A 15,727-nucleotide genomic window follows, 5' to 3' on the forward strand; every position below is an offset into this window, starting at 1 on the left:
ATTGTAGACAACTTTTTTGTCTAAGTGTTTGCAAATAAGCATGTTTTTTTCTGTTCTTTGCTGAAAGGAATTTTGTAATTAAAGACATTTTTTTCGTTTTTGCAAATAAGCAGGGTATTTTCTGTTTTGGGCTGAGGGATTTTGCAATTGTAGACAACTTTTTTCTTTTACCTAAGTATTTGCAGGTAAGCAGAAGTTACTTTTTTATTCTTCGCTGGGGGATTTTCGTAATTGTAGACAATTTTTATTTAGAAGTGTGAGGAGGAGAGAAAAGAACAAATATTTTTCAGACAGAAATAAGAAAAATGATTTTTTTTTTTTTTTAGATGTTTGGGTTTTTTCTTTTGAAGAGAACTCGCCTCGGTAAATTTGAGGGAAAAATAATTTTATACACGAAATTTGTTAAAATTCAACTTCGGCTCTTGAGTTTGTCAGTTTCTTTGTGAACAACTTTTTTTGTGTAAGCCATCGTTCTTGATACGTTTGGGTGACCGTTATAATGTTAGGACAGACTTTAAATAATCTTAAATATTCCGTAGGTCTCGAACTGATTTTGGTAACCAGCGTATTATTTTGTATGTAATCGTTGATGTAGTCATTTTTAACACTGCTGTTGGAATTAAACGAGTCCTCTGTCGCTACTGATGCTGTGAAGACGAAATTCTTAATAAAATTCTCGAATCTTTCTTCCGCTATTAATGTGGGACTGGTCAGGCATTGTGGTTTCGGCGTGAGAACGTTTCACAAATCCTTCTGTTGTCACTGATGTTGAACCAAAGGTTGGGACCGCAGAAGGGAAACACGGAACACGGATTAAGTGTAAGAAAGATATATTAATAAAAGGTTACAAGGATAGGATAAATAGTAAGCTGAGCTTACTATTCAGTAGTGTCACATTATGGGAAGTCGTACACACAACAATACTTCTGCTGATATTACAGTATTACAATACTGCCTCATGGGAGTGTTATTTTACATCGTAATATAGTACTGAAAGAGTCAATGATGCAGGTAAGTTGCGGTCTCACAACACATAGAAAAATATATTTTGGGCTAACTGGTCTGAAACCCCAGAATGTTTTTAAAATAGCTCATTTTAATTCATTCTAAATTCTTAAATAAAATGTTTCATATTTTATTTATGAAATTGTCGGTTCTTATTTTGTTTTGTTTTTTTCACCATTTCCTAATCATAACGTTTTGTTTTTAACGAAAATAAGGTATTATCATTTAAAAAGAAAATAAAGTACTATCATTTAAAACGAAAATAAGGTATTATCATTTAAAAAGAAAATAAAGTATTATCATTTAAAACGAAAATAAGGTATTATCATCTAAAAAGAAAATAAAGTATTATCATTTAAAAAGAAAATAAGGTATTATCATTTAAAAAGAAAATAAAGTATTATCATTTAAAAAGAAAATAAGGTATTATCATTTAAAAAGAAAATAAAGTATTATCATTTAAAAAGAAAATAAAGTATCATCATTTAAAAAGAAAATAAGGTATTATCATTTAAAACGAAAATAAGGTATTATCATTTAAAACGAAAATAAGGTATTATCATCTAAAAAGAAAATAAAGTATTATCATTTAAAACGAAAATAAGGTATTATCATTTAAAAAGAAAATAAAGTATTATCATTTAAAAAGAAAATAAGGTATTATCATTTAAAAAGAAAATAAAGTATTATCATTTAAAACGAAAATAAGGTATTATCATCTAAAAAGAAAATAAAGTATTATCATTTAAAAAGAAAATAAGGTATTATCATTTAAAAAGAAAATAAAGTATTATCATTTAAAAAGAAAATAAAGTATCATCATTTAAAAAGAAAATAAGGTATTATCATTTAAAACGAAAATAAGGTATTATCATTTAAAACGAAAATAAGGTATTATCATTTAAAACGAAAATAAGGTATTATCATTTAAAAAGAAAATAAAGTATTATCATTTAAAAAGAAAATAAGGTATCATCATTTAAAAAGAAAATAAGGTATTATCATTTAAAAAGAAAATAAGGTATTATCATTTAAAACGAAAATAAGGTATTATCATTTAAAACGAAAATAAGGTATTATCATTTAAAACGAAAATAAGGTATTATCATTTAAAAAGAAAATAAGTTATCATCATTTAAAAAGAAAATAAGGTATTATCATTTAAAAAGAAAATAAGGTATTATCATTTAAAACGAAAATAAGGTATTATCATTTAAAACGAAAATAAGGTATTATCATTTAAAAAGAAAATAAGGTATTATCATTTAAAACGAAAATAATGTATTATCATTTAAAAAGAAAATAAGGTATTATCATTTAAAAAGAAAATAAAGTATTATCATTTAAAAAGAAAATAAAGTATTATCATTTAAAAAGAAAATAAGGTATTATCATTTAAAACGAAAATAAGGTATTATCATTTAAAACGAAAATAAGGTATTATCATTTAAAACGAAAATAAGGTATTATCATTTAAAACGAAAATAAGGTATTATCATTTAAAACGAAAATAATGTATTATCATTTAAAACGAAAATAAGGTATTATCATTTAAAAAGAAAATAAGGTATTATCATTTAAAAAGAAAATTGCGATTGCAGAAGCCTGAAAACTCTGTATTAAAAATAAAATAAAACAGCAAAAATCAGTTTAAAATATAAAATGATCACCTTTGTAATTCAGTAATGTTTATTAGAGCCGACATATGCTTTACCGCTGTAGCCCTTTCCATGTCCGGTCTGCTTCCATTTTTGTCGATGATGTGTCCTAATTATCTTATTTCTTCCATGAGAAAATCACTTTCCTTCTTTTATTTTAAATACAAAATCCTTTGCTTCATTTTCTAGTTTAGTTAACACTCTGCATTGAATTTCAGAGTTTTTTTTTATACTAAACCTTGTACGTATATCAGGCATTTGAAATCGACAGCAATTAATTCAGCGAGCTTAAAACCGTCAGAATGTTTCTTGAATATTGATGTAAATTTTGAATAGTCCTCATCATCTTTCGTAGTTAAATTCCGTCATTTTCATCGTTTATGAAATAACGATGTTTTCGGGCTGGTAAGTGTTTTTCGATTTCAGAAAATGCTGGATCACCTGTTTTTCGCGGTAAAATGTAATCAACTAATTTGTTGTGTTTTGTGTATCCCAACCTTTGAAGCAATAAATGGACCTTTTTAGAGTCCGTCCAATCGGCACTATCTATGTTACACAAGTCCTTATACCTTCTAAAGTATGAAGCGAAATTCTTTTCTTTGTCTGAGACGTAAATGAAATTGTTAATAGTTTTTAAAATTGCGTTTTGTTTGTTAAAGTTTTTAGTAATAATTCTATTTTCTCTTGTTATTCGCATCTGTTTTTGTTGCTATTGTTCCAGTAACACTTGTTCCATTTTCTGTTGTTCATTCTGATATCTAACCCATGTCTTCATTTTTAGCTTTTGTTGCATTAGTTTTTCTTGTTTTTTTTGTTGTTGCAACTCCATCTGAAATCTCCACATTTATGTGAAACGGACTTCATTGTTTCTTATTCGCTTTTAAAAAGGAGGGAAGAAAAGTGGTATATCGCGTTGAATGTGTGAAAGATATAATTTACTGTTTTTCACGTAGCCTTTTTTCTTAACGCTCAAAGAAATGTTAGTCTTGAGGTAAAGTTTGAAATAAATAATTAACCCTCTCTTAAGTAAAGTTCACTTTTTTTCTCTTGGCATAAAAAAGTGAAAATCAAATTCTGTTTGTCACAATATTTAATTTTCTTTTTGAGAGAAACCCAAGGAAAAAACGAAAAACTGAGTAGTCATGTTTTAATTTAAAAAAAATCAACTTATAACTTTATAACTTTTATCGATTGAACAATTTTTTCTTAGTTTTGCGATGAAACGAGATTAGTTGTTCCTAGTAACAATCCTTCAGAATTTTGTAGTGTTCAGTTCAATTTCAGATTTGCTTACTGGTCATTAAAACCTGTTCAGTCGTTCGGTTCTACGATATCGGCACTCTGAATAAGTCGTTACTAGTGTTTTCGGACACTACCTTCATCACAAGGTCGATGATGTTGAGTCAGGTCTTTTGCAATACCACGTTGTTAGTTCGAATAAATTTGTTGTATAACACTGAAGTATTTTAAAATTGACTTCTCAATATACGTTCTCGAATACTCATCACCAGTTGTGGAAACACGAGTATTTAAATGACATAATTTTAATCGCTTGTTGGTTGTGAACGAAACACATCTGTAATGTCAACCTTAAGAAAATAATAAACAAATTATAAACAGAAAAAAACTTGCCTTTGGAATGTAGCGAATCTGTTTGTTTGTCTCCATATATGGTATTTTGATTGCAGAAATCCCTCTTTGAACTAAAGGCCCGTGGGTTTGTAACAACAGATGCCATATATACATTCAATACATATACTCTGGCAGCCACTATCTTATCTTAAGACCACCATTTCTGCCACATTCACTCGTGATAATAAAAGGCTACATTACACCCGATGAGCAATACCATCACAATTGCCACATCTACAGGGGAAGATTTTTCTCTCTCAATATTTGATGCTCCCACCGCTACTAATTGAGACTGGGTCAAATTCTATATTTTCCTACAATATTATGCTTGCACCGCCATTAACTGGTTATTACATACATATACATAACATAACCTTTCCATTTCCCGATTAAAAAATAATAAATTCTCCCTTCTCAAATTCCGCCCATTTTGATTGGCTGATACCTGACTATTCGCATATTCTGGAATCCATTCTACAATAAATAAACGAACGCTCCAGAAATTATACAAAATGTTGTCACTAGAGAATACAATTGTGCTGGAAAAAAAACTAACTAAATTAAACATAACCGATTGTCGTCGAACTCTACAGATTATGATCGTGCTGAAAAAAAATTAAATTAAACATATTAACCGATTGGCGTCACTAAAAAAACCCAACAAAATTAAACATATTAACCGATTGGAGTCGCTAAAAAAATTTAACATAATAACAGATTGGCGTCACTAAAGAAACAACAAAATTAAACATATTTACCGATTGTCATCGCACTCTACATATTACAATCATGTTGAAAAAAAAACAAACAAAATTAAACATATTAACCGATTGGCGTTGCTAAAAAAAACAACAAAATTAAACATATTAACCGATTGGAGTCGCTAAAAACCTAACAAATTTTAACATAATAACAGATTGGCGTCACTAAAGAAACAACAAAATTAAACATATTAACCGATTGGAGTCGCTAAAAAAATTTAACATAATAACAGATTGGCGTCACTAAAGAAACAACAAAATTAAACATATTAACCGATTGTCATCGCACTGTACATATTACAATCATGTTGAAAAAACAAACAAACAAAATTAAACATATTAACCGATTGGCGTTGCTAAAAAACAATAAAATTAAACATATTAACCGATTGTCGTCGCACTCTACAAATTACCATCGTGCTAAAAAAAACATATTAACCGATTGGCGTCACTAAAAAAACCCAACAAAATTAAACATATTAACCGATTGGAGTCGCTAAAAAAATTTAACATAATAACAGATTGGCGTCACTAAAGAAACAACAAAATTAAACATATTTACCGATTGTCATCGCACTCTACATATTACAATCATGTTGAAAAAAAAACCAAACAAAATTAAACATATTAACCGATTGGCGTTGCTAAAAAAAACAACAAAATTAAACATATTAACCGATTGGAGTCGCTAAAAACCTAACAAATTTTAACATAATAACAGATTGGCGTCACTAAAGAAACAACAAAATTAAACATATTAACCGATTGTCATCGCACTGTACATATTACAATCACGTTGAAAAAACAAACAAACAAAATTAAACATATTAACCGATTGGCGTTGCTAAAAAACAATAAAATTAAACATATTAACCGATTGTCGTCGCACTCTACAAATTACCATCGTGCTAAAAAAAAACATATTAACCGATAGGCGTCGCTAAAAAAGCAAAATTAAACATATTAACCGATTGGCGTAGCTCTCTACAAATTATAATCGTGATGAAAAAAAAAAAGACAAAAAATTAAACATATTAACCGATTAGCGTCGCTCTATATAGAAGACAATAACTTTGTTTTTTTTTTGTGGATAAATTTTTACATTAGCTCCACCTTTATAATTTTCTTTAACATGATGACTTTTATAAGTTTTGGACTATGCTGGTTACGAAAATCTCATTTCAATTTGGCAGAGACAAGTACTTTTCGATGGTTAGGGTGTCTACTTCGAAAGCCAGTCTTAACATGAAGCGTTTGAGGTTGTCTATTCCGAAAACCATTCTTAACAAAGGGAGGTTGAAAGTGTCTACCCCGAAAGCCATTCTAAACATACGACGGCTTGAGGTGTCTATTCCGATAGCCGTTTTTAACATGAGGAGGTTGAAGTTAGTCATCATCAACAACCGTACTTTAAGTTTTTACGAGGGGGTACTGCGTCAAGCGGGCAACGCCAGTTATAGGGTCCTGCTAGTATATAATATTTTGATTGCATAAATTCCCCTTTGGACCAAACAACAGATGCTACATACAAATTTATTATGTCTAGACTACTAGCTACTATCATATGTAACTTTAGAACGCCATTTTAGACATATTTAGTTGTTATAACAAAATCCTACATTTAATCCTAAGAGCAACACCATCACAATCGCAACCGTCTTACGAGAAAGTAGTTCCTATTTTCCCTCTAAATAGCAAGTTGTTGCGCCCCACAGTTGTGGACATGTTTATGAACACGATGAAGCATCGACACATTTGATCTTTCACTTGACCTTCAGTTCGCATTGACAAATTTCGCTTTTCAAATTCAGCAGTCAAACGTCTTTTGACGAAAGCAGCCTTTCCAAAAACTCGATCTCCTCCTGAGACTAATTAAAATGATGACTTATCATTTTTGCAAGTCATCTTTTTGTTAATGCCTTCCATTCTCTGTTTCTTTCCTTTGTTCCGTTTAGTTTTTCATCGTATTCTGTACCCACCAAAATTGAGGGCCTTCATTTTTGTCGTCTGTTAGTTATGATTGCTTACTGAGAAGTGCCAACAAATGTCATTACTCTTCTTTTTTTCCCTTCTTACTACTCCGACGATTAATAAAACAGACACAAACAAGATGTAGGAGAATTAAGGAAACAACACCGGTTGTAGATACACCGGGACTGGTTTCCCTGTCTTGGTAAGCAGATAGCTGACAAGGGTTTCACGAAAGCATGTTATCCGGTACGTTGGGTCAAAACCCATCTGAGAGAAAGAAACAAGGTAGAGCACACTAATCCTCCATGTTAGAAACAAGCCTTACATTAGTGGAACACATCCATCCTATCAATGATAGAGTGTTATATTATAAACCCTTTTTAAGAATTCAAAACAACAACCATTGGTGTAAGCAACAGTCCGTTTTTTATTTCTCCTGTTGTTCTTGCTTATGGTAGATAGATAGATAGATAGATAGAGAGAGAAAGAGAGAGAGAGAGAGGGGGGAGCGACAGAGAGAATTATCGTGGCGTCCACTCGGTTGACAATCAAATCTCCAACTGCAATCTTTTTCCTTCTGTCACTTTTTCCTGACAATCTTTTCAAAACATCCACATAACCAGAGTCCTTTCTGTTACATTATTCATTACAATAACAAGGTTTGTTTATATCTGTGAGAAATATTGAAACAATTCCCGTTTAGCTTGTCAATTTCTGATATTTCATCCGCAGGCGCGTGCCACATTTTAATTCATGAACATACATATATGTATATGCACCTATACACATATATATACTAGCATGTCAACCCGGCTTAGACCGGGTCATTCGTGTAACAAGAGGTCTCCGCCCAATAGATGAGTTATGAACATTTGTATTGCTCTGTTGTGTTAATTGTCCGTATGCATTTGTTAATGTGTCAATAAATGTATTTGTATTTGTACTTAGATTTCGTCTAGTTAGTCATTATACGTAATTTATGCATGTCAAGTATTTTCTGTTTTAGATTAATTAATTTAACTATGCGACAGCAATATGTCCAACAAAGATATGTTTTCACTCGTCTTGAAAATGGAAAGTAATATTTATTTTTATATTTTTAGATGATTAATTTCGTACATTATTAGGTAAAAGTACAAATTGCTTGTTTAAAACCCCCCCACACATTTTCATAATAGCTTTCGAAATACGTAATTAAATACGTTGGTATTATGCGCATTCGATAAGGTAAGACGCCTCCACTCTGCCAGTTTGTTTCTAGCAAATAAATATGTCTAAAAAGAAAACGAACGTTTAATATAATGTATCCATATGAAATGGAAGAGAAAAGGAAAATTAAACGAAGAAAAAATATTTGTTTAAACTACTGCTTTCCTACGACTAAATTTAACGGAAACTTTTCACCATCCGTTCTCCCCTCTTCCCCCCTCTCTCTTTCTCTCTCTGCTATCGAAACAAGAACTGCCCTTGTGCTTCCAACTCGCCCTTTTCATAACAGTTTCTGTCCTCTTATGCAAATAAATGCCACATGTATATAACCGAGCCTTCTACAAATGAAGATCTTTTTCTTTCTCTTTTCCTCTCCATTCCGCCATCTGACAGGAGAGAAGCGCATCTATTTGTGTAAGTTACTTTCTTCCTTTCACCATGTTATCAATTTATTTAATTGCATTTTAGACTAAAAAAAAAACAAAAAAAAAAAACGAACAAACAACGCCAATTTTTAAGCACGTTCTCCTATTACGTTCATTTTATATAGGAAACTAATCACCCACTATTCATTACTTTTTTTATATTCCTTCTTTGAGCATCTTTTTTAATCTGTTAACCTGTATAAGATTTCAACTTTCAAAAGTTTTTTTTTGGGGGGGGGGCATGAGATATTTAAAATTTTAAAATTTTGGGGTAAGGGAATATACATTTTTGCCAATACTTATGTTCAGTACATTGTTCGATGAAAGTACAAAATATATAGGTAGAAGAGTAACTTACCTTGCCTTTGGTAACATTTTTAAGGGGAGAAGTGGGTAAGATACTGAAACTTTACCTTTTTAGGGGAGTTACGATTTGTGAGTTAACTTACTTTTTATCGGTAGCTGTGTTTATTTGATTGTTAGACGAATAGTTGATTATGACCCCGCTTCCCCATGTTAAGAATGGGTTTTTAAATAATAATGTTATTATTTTAACATAGTCCTTGCCTCTCCACAAGACCAAACTTTGACATACAGTCGGTTCTTTATGTGAAATGCACCCATTTGTCCCCCAAAAGAGGAAAACTCTAGGTTGGAACAATAAAAAATATCTTGATATAGTATAGAAAGATTGTTGCCTCATTGTAACTTCTCTCCAAATTTTTAGATTTTGTAATCATGCCCAAACGCTTTTCTTTTCTTTTAAGATTTTTAAATGTTTGTTTTTCTTCTCATGAGTTAAGGGCAATATAAATTGATATACTGATTAAATTAATGATTTTATGCTACGAAACAGGTGTTGACAAGAATTGTGCATGTCAACTTACTTGAAGGAATAAACAGTAAGATGGTCAACATCTTGATTTTTTTTTTATCATTTATAGCTCTCTAATTACATCGATCCTCATAAATTGCACTGAAGATAATGTCACTAAAGAGAGTTTGGTTGATATGAGAAAAATAAGACATTAAAAATGTTTCTTATCTTAGAGCTTATTACATGAGGAGTTATTTTGAGTGAAAATTTATTTTACACATATAAACTATATAAATGCACGATTAAAATGTGTAAATATTTTAATCGTGTAAGAATCAAGATGGATGCCATCAGCAATTTTGTAAGCTTGAAGATATCTCACTACTGATGCAATTCTCTATCTGTATAAAAGCCAAGTACGTCCAAGGATGGAGTACTGCTGCCATATCTGGGCAGGAGCTGCTAAAAACAGCCTATCCTGCCTTGACAGAGTACAAAATAGACTTTGTGGTTTAGTGGGGGATGCCCTTTTCTCTTCCCTGCAACCTCTCTCCCACAGAAGAGACGTTGCGAGCCTGTCTTTGTTTTATCGTTATTTTCATGGCAGGTGCTCGTCTGAGCTTCAATCCCTCGTCCTCCCTCGCCAATCTTTCACGAGAAACACCTGTCTGGCTGAAACTACTGTCAATAATTTCCCCCACTCTATCTGTGCCTAAATCCAAACGTAGATTCCATGAGCAAAGCTTTTTTCTTAGAACTGCACGCCAGTGGAACTCTCTGCCGCTTGCCTGTTTCCCACCTGACTACAACTTGGGCGTCTTCAAGTCCAACATAAACAAACTCCTGACAAACCGCCCCCTTAAGTAAGGCACTCTATCTAAACACCCAATACTAATGATTACTACAATACTATCTCATTGATTACTGTACACGCAATAACCCTTATCCCTGAGTAGCCTTCAGGCCTTGATAAGTGGTGAACCCCATGTAAAAAAAAAAGAAAAGAAAAAGAAAAGCAGCCTTGACTTTGCAATCAAAAACCAAGATCGAGTGAAACGGAACGAACTGAGGCAAAACTGACTAGTCGGAACATGACAATTTAAACAATTTTTATTTTTACTTATGTAAAAAAAAAAAATGCAAGAAAAAAATATGACAAATAATTTAAACAACTTTTAAACAATTTTTATTTCAAATTATTTTTTGGTTCCCCGACAAAAGGAGAGTGGGCCTGTAAATTAACCCTTGTCTAGTCGTCCGTTCGTCTGTACGCATTTTACTCAATAACTATACCTTGGGATTTTTAAAATTTTTGCACAAACATTAAACATGATATGAGTAAAAAAAAATAATAGAACCAATTTTCCGGGAAAACTCCAGTTGCTCCTTTAGCGCGTTTCAGATTAAAATGGCTAAAATTTACACTTTTGTGCTTATTAAAATAAATTGATGCCTTGGATTTTTATAAAACTTTCTGAAAAGTTGTAACTACATGATTTCTATATAATTTTGCTTGTATATACTTAGCGATAACTCTTGAGTGTGCCCCAGGGGCTCTTTTAAGGTTAATAAAAACACTCCATTTTTTACTATATTTGTCCAAAATTTTCTGTGTAAGTCTATAATTTAGCAGTTTTGCATGGCGCTGAACTCAAATTTAAATATGTTAAGACCTTGGGGACTTTTGAGGCTAAATGGGAGGGGCCAAATGATAGACTTAGTCATTTCTTTTTTTGCATGGTGCAGAACTCAAATTTACATATGTTAAGGTTTAAAACTGCACCGTTTGTTCATTTTCACCAGGATTTGACATTCTCTGGGGACTTTTGAAACTAAATAGGGGGGGGGGTGCTGAACTTAGTAATTCTTTATACCTCGTTTACTGTGCAGTCACGGGGGACCATGCATGCTTCACTTGTCTTTTTAAATTTAAGATGAGAAATAATTTTAACAACTTTTAAACAACTATTTTTGGAAGGAACCGAGGCAAAGCTTCCTAATCTGAACATGACAATTTAATCACCTTTTATTTAGAATAAATGAAAAAAAAACATGAAAAATAATTTAAACAACTTTAAAAATTTTTATTTTAAATTAATTTTTTTTTGTCATTCTAAATTATAAAAAAATTTATTTAAAATAAAAATTGTTTAAAAGTTGTTTAAATTATTAGAAAAAGATGTGGACCTCCCATTAAAAAAATAAATATCTAGTATCCCTCCTATCTTATTGAAATAAAACTTTATCCATCGATGTTTATTAAAAAGTTTTCAAATAGTTTTACTCAAAAGTTTTGAAATATTTTTGCAATAATCGTTCCTGTCTTTCTAGCCGAAAAAAACTGCAAATAAAAAATTAAAATAAAAAATAAAAATAAAAATGTAAATTAAAATTAAAATAAAAATTTTAAAAAATAATACAAAATATAAATGCAAATAAAATATATAAAAAATGCAAATATAAAAAATGCAAATAAAAAATTAAAATAACATGCAAATGAAGAATGCACATAAAATAAAAAAAATGCAAAAAAACAAACAAATAAAAATTCAAATACAAAAATGCAAATAAAAATGCAGATGAAAAATTTAAAAAAAAAAAAATCGCACATCAAAAAATGCAAATAAATAATTCAAATTAAAAATTGCAAATGAAAAAATACATATAAAATATTACAATAAAAATACAAATGAAAAGCAAATAACAAATATAAATAAAACGCAAATAAAAATTAAAAAATACAAATAAAAATGCAAATAAAAATAAAAAAGGGCAGTAAAAACATGTAAGTAAAAATGAAAATAAAAATGCAAATAAAACGCAAATAAAAATTAAAAAATACAAATAAAAAATTAAAATAAAAATAAAAAAGGGCAGTAAAAACATGTAAGTAAAAATGAAAATAAAAATGCAAATAAAAAGTTCAAATGAAAAATAGAAATAAAAAATTCCCCCAAAATTGCAAATAAAAATGCATTGAATCGTCATTGTAAATAATCTGATTATACCAAACGATTATCACGCTACTGTCTCAATGATTACAATACACACATTAACTCTTATCCTTAAGTGGCTTTCAAGCCTTTATATATGATAAAAAATGAGTAGTTTTGTTTCTGTTTTCAAGTCACTTTAATGCATCAATAAACCATCGATCCTTGTTATCTGATTGTTCGCAACTTTTGCAAACATTTCATTTATTTCTTTTGCACAATTCTCATGAAATATTAAGACACTGACCGCAAATCTCAAAATGTTTTCCGCTAAACAATTGTATTCTTATAAAGATTTGGAAAAATGTGATTCTTTTGGATAAATAATGAAATAATTGAAATAAGTGAAAATACTTTGTTTAAAATTTTCAATGTTGATGAACACCTGATAAAACAATATAAATTTGAAAAAAAAAACGTATTTTTTTCTTTCTTTTTCTCTTTTTCTTTCTTTTTTCTTTTTCTTTCGAAATAAAATGATGTTACTCACTTGATGCACAGGATGAATGTTGAAAGGAAAGAATGACCGGAACGATTATTGCAAAATGTAGATGCAATGTTCGATTTATATACAGTGCGTTCGTTTTAGGATGAATATGATTGGATGAAAACATCGACACATAAAATTGAAGATCGAATTGATTGAATTGAATTGAAACCGATTAGGATCGAAAGTTACGTATATCGACTTCTATTCGCTTATGTGCATTTGTTTATGTAAGAGAAATTAGACTCGGTATAAGTTGGAGTTGCATGAGTGTGTATACGTGTGTTTGTTTACATGTACTCTAACGCTTCATCTCATACACACGAACACACACACACACACACATACACACACATATATATAGGTATGCTTTCTATTTTGTCTTCTTCTCTTCATATATCACCCAAACACACTAAAAGCTACATACACAAACAAACAAACACATACATACAATAGTCTCATTGCAATGTCTGCGTAAATTATGCTTAAGTGTCTCTCATTAATGGTGTTGTCATTTCCATCTGTGCGCAGCTTTAACTAAGTCTTCTATTTCTCAACAGTCAGTGCAACCTTATTTGTTCTTAAAAAAAGTAATAGTTTACATCTTTTTACCCCCAGGTTAAAATGGTGGCGATCTGCGCAAACCGAGTTCGTGTATTGGTATTGTGGGGTACAAATCACCCCTATTTGAGAACTAAGTGGAACCAACTAGTCCTTTGAATACCACTGATTTTAGAGACTAAATGGAGACATTCATACCATGTTTAACCGCATACTACGAACACGTTCCTCTCATACCACTTTAGTGGCTCCTGTATTCTTTATGATAAATATGAGGGGCGTGCAATAAGTAATGCCCCTGACCCACTTCCCATAGAAGTAGAGCAACGAAACTTGGCACAGTTATTAGTCTTTCTCTACACAGGAACCACCCAGAGTTGTGCATTTCTCCCATCGTTTGATGCAGCTCTGGAGACCATTTTTGTAGAACACCCCAGGTTGGTCCTCCAACCACGACGTGACTTCAGAAATCAAGGCTGCATCATCTGGGAAACGCTTTCCTTTCAAAAGCAACTTCATGGCTGGGAAGAGGTGTAAGTCAGAGGGTGCAAGGTCAGGAGAGTAGGGAGGATGGGGAAGGATTTCATAACCACATGCCCGTGCTTCTGATCTGGCGACATGCGAGCTGTGGATCGGAGCGTTGTCCTGCAGAAAAGGGTACCTTTGCTGATCTTGCCCTGCCTCTTGATTTTGATAGCTTCCCTTAATTTCCTCAAAAGTGAAGCATAATAAGGCTCCTGTAATTGTGGTACCCTTTGCCAGGAAATCTGCCATCACTACTCCGTCCTGGTCCCAGAAGACTGTGAGCATGACCTTGCCAGCAGAGGGCTGCACCCTTGCCTTCTTTGGAGATGGTGAGTTCAAGTGCTTCCACTGTATTAACTGGGCTTTGGTCTCTGGATCATAGTGATGGACCCAGGTTTCATCCTGTGTAATCAGTCTTTTGAAAAAACTTTGACTCATCTTCTTGGCACATCTCCAAATTCATCCTCGAGCACTCGACACGTTCTCGCTTCTGGAATGGTATGAGCAACCTGGGAATCCATCTGGCAGACACCTTATGCATATGCAAATGGTCATGAATGATAGTTTCCACAGATCCTGTACTAATCTTGACATCTTCGGCTATTTGGCGAATAGTAATGCGCCGATCTTAAAAATTGGTTGCCTCAACTTGACGGACAGATGCCTCATCAATGGCAGAAGGGAGCGACCAGGTCTGGGAGCTGTTTCCACAGACTTCCAGCCATGTATGAATTCACGATGCCAGCATTTTACAAGGTCATATGATGGGGCATTATCACGATAAGTTTCTTTCATTTCATCAAAAGTCTCCTGTGGTGTGCTTCCTTTCAAATACAAAAACCGGATCACTGCTCGATATTCAACAGGCTCTATTTCACACCTGACTCAGCTCAAACACCTGTAAAACAGAAATCACAATTAGTTCAGAGCTGTAATTTGCCACATAACCCGTAGAGATATAAATCATTGCACATGCAAATTTTCAGCTAGATCAGACAACTGGAAGTGGGTCAGGGGCATTACTTATTGCACGCCCCTCGAACATATTATATTTTATACACTTTACACTACTTGTGGTTTCTTTCATTTGTGACCCCTAGCACGAGTCTACAACAATTGGTTAGTTATCGTTGTTGTAGCTGTAGGATCATTTAAACTCCAGATTGAGAGTTGTTTTTTGGATGCATGTAACCGAGTGGATATGTGCACTTATATATGTCTACATGCGCCAAAATGAGCTCCCAGAATAAAGTTACAAAATATTGAGGTGCATTTTTTTTTACATGTTGAGGGATATCAGCTTGACGTAATTGTTCTAGTCACGTTAAATGAAGTTGTTAAATCAAGTTAAAGATTTAGTCCTGGACCATTGCATTAAACTCCTCTGGCTATGTGTTAAATAGCCTTAATAACCTTGCCTGCCAATTCAAAATTAGTATCTGCTTTAGTGAGTCACAACAGATCATCTTTCTAAGTAATGCCTCTTACTTCAGAAGGATATTTGGTTTATTACTAATCACATGAAGAACCCGACTTGAGCAGGCAATCAATCGATTTGATTGAAAAAAAAAAAAAAAAAGGACGATTTGACCGATTTTGGTGACAAAAGTATTGAAAGTGTGGAACTTTCAATAATTTTCATTCAACTCTGGACAACGTCTTCCTGCTATTACGCACACACAC

At 32.0% G+C, this 15,727-nt stretch overlaps 1 long non-coding RNA gene across 1 annotated transcript in view; it reads right to left on the bottom strand.

Annotated features, from left to right (window-relative positions):
- Positions 1-13,273, bottom strand: part of LOC145269846 (uncharacterized) — a 32,401-nt gene extending 19,128 nt beyond the window's left edge. The window contains exon 1 of the long non-coding RNA XR_013865268.1: positions 12,962-13,273. This is a non-coding gene — a long non-coding RNA (uncharacterized LOC145269846). The remainder of the gene's footprint in view (positions 1-12,961) is intronic.
- Between the last annotated feature and the right edge of the window lie 2,454 nt (positions 13,274-15,727).

The sequence above is a fragment of the Euprymna scolopes genome, chromosome 4 (genome assembly GCF_053919585.1).
Source record: "Euprymna scolopes isolate OS-2025 chromosome 4, ASM5391958v1, whole genome shotgun sequence".
Taxonomy (NCBI): domain Eukaryota; kingdom Metazoa; phylum Mollusca; class Cephalopoda; order Sepiida; family Sepiolidae; genus Euprymna; species Euprymna scolopes.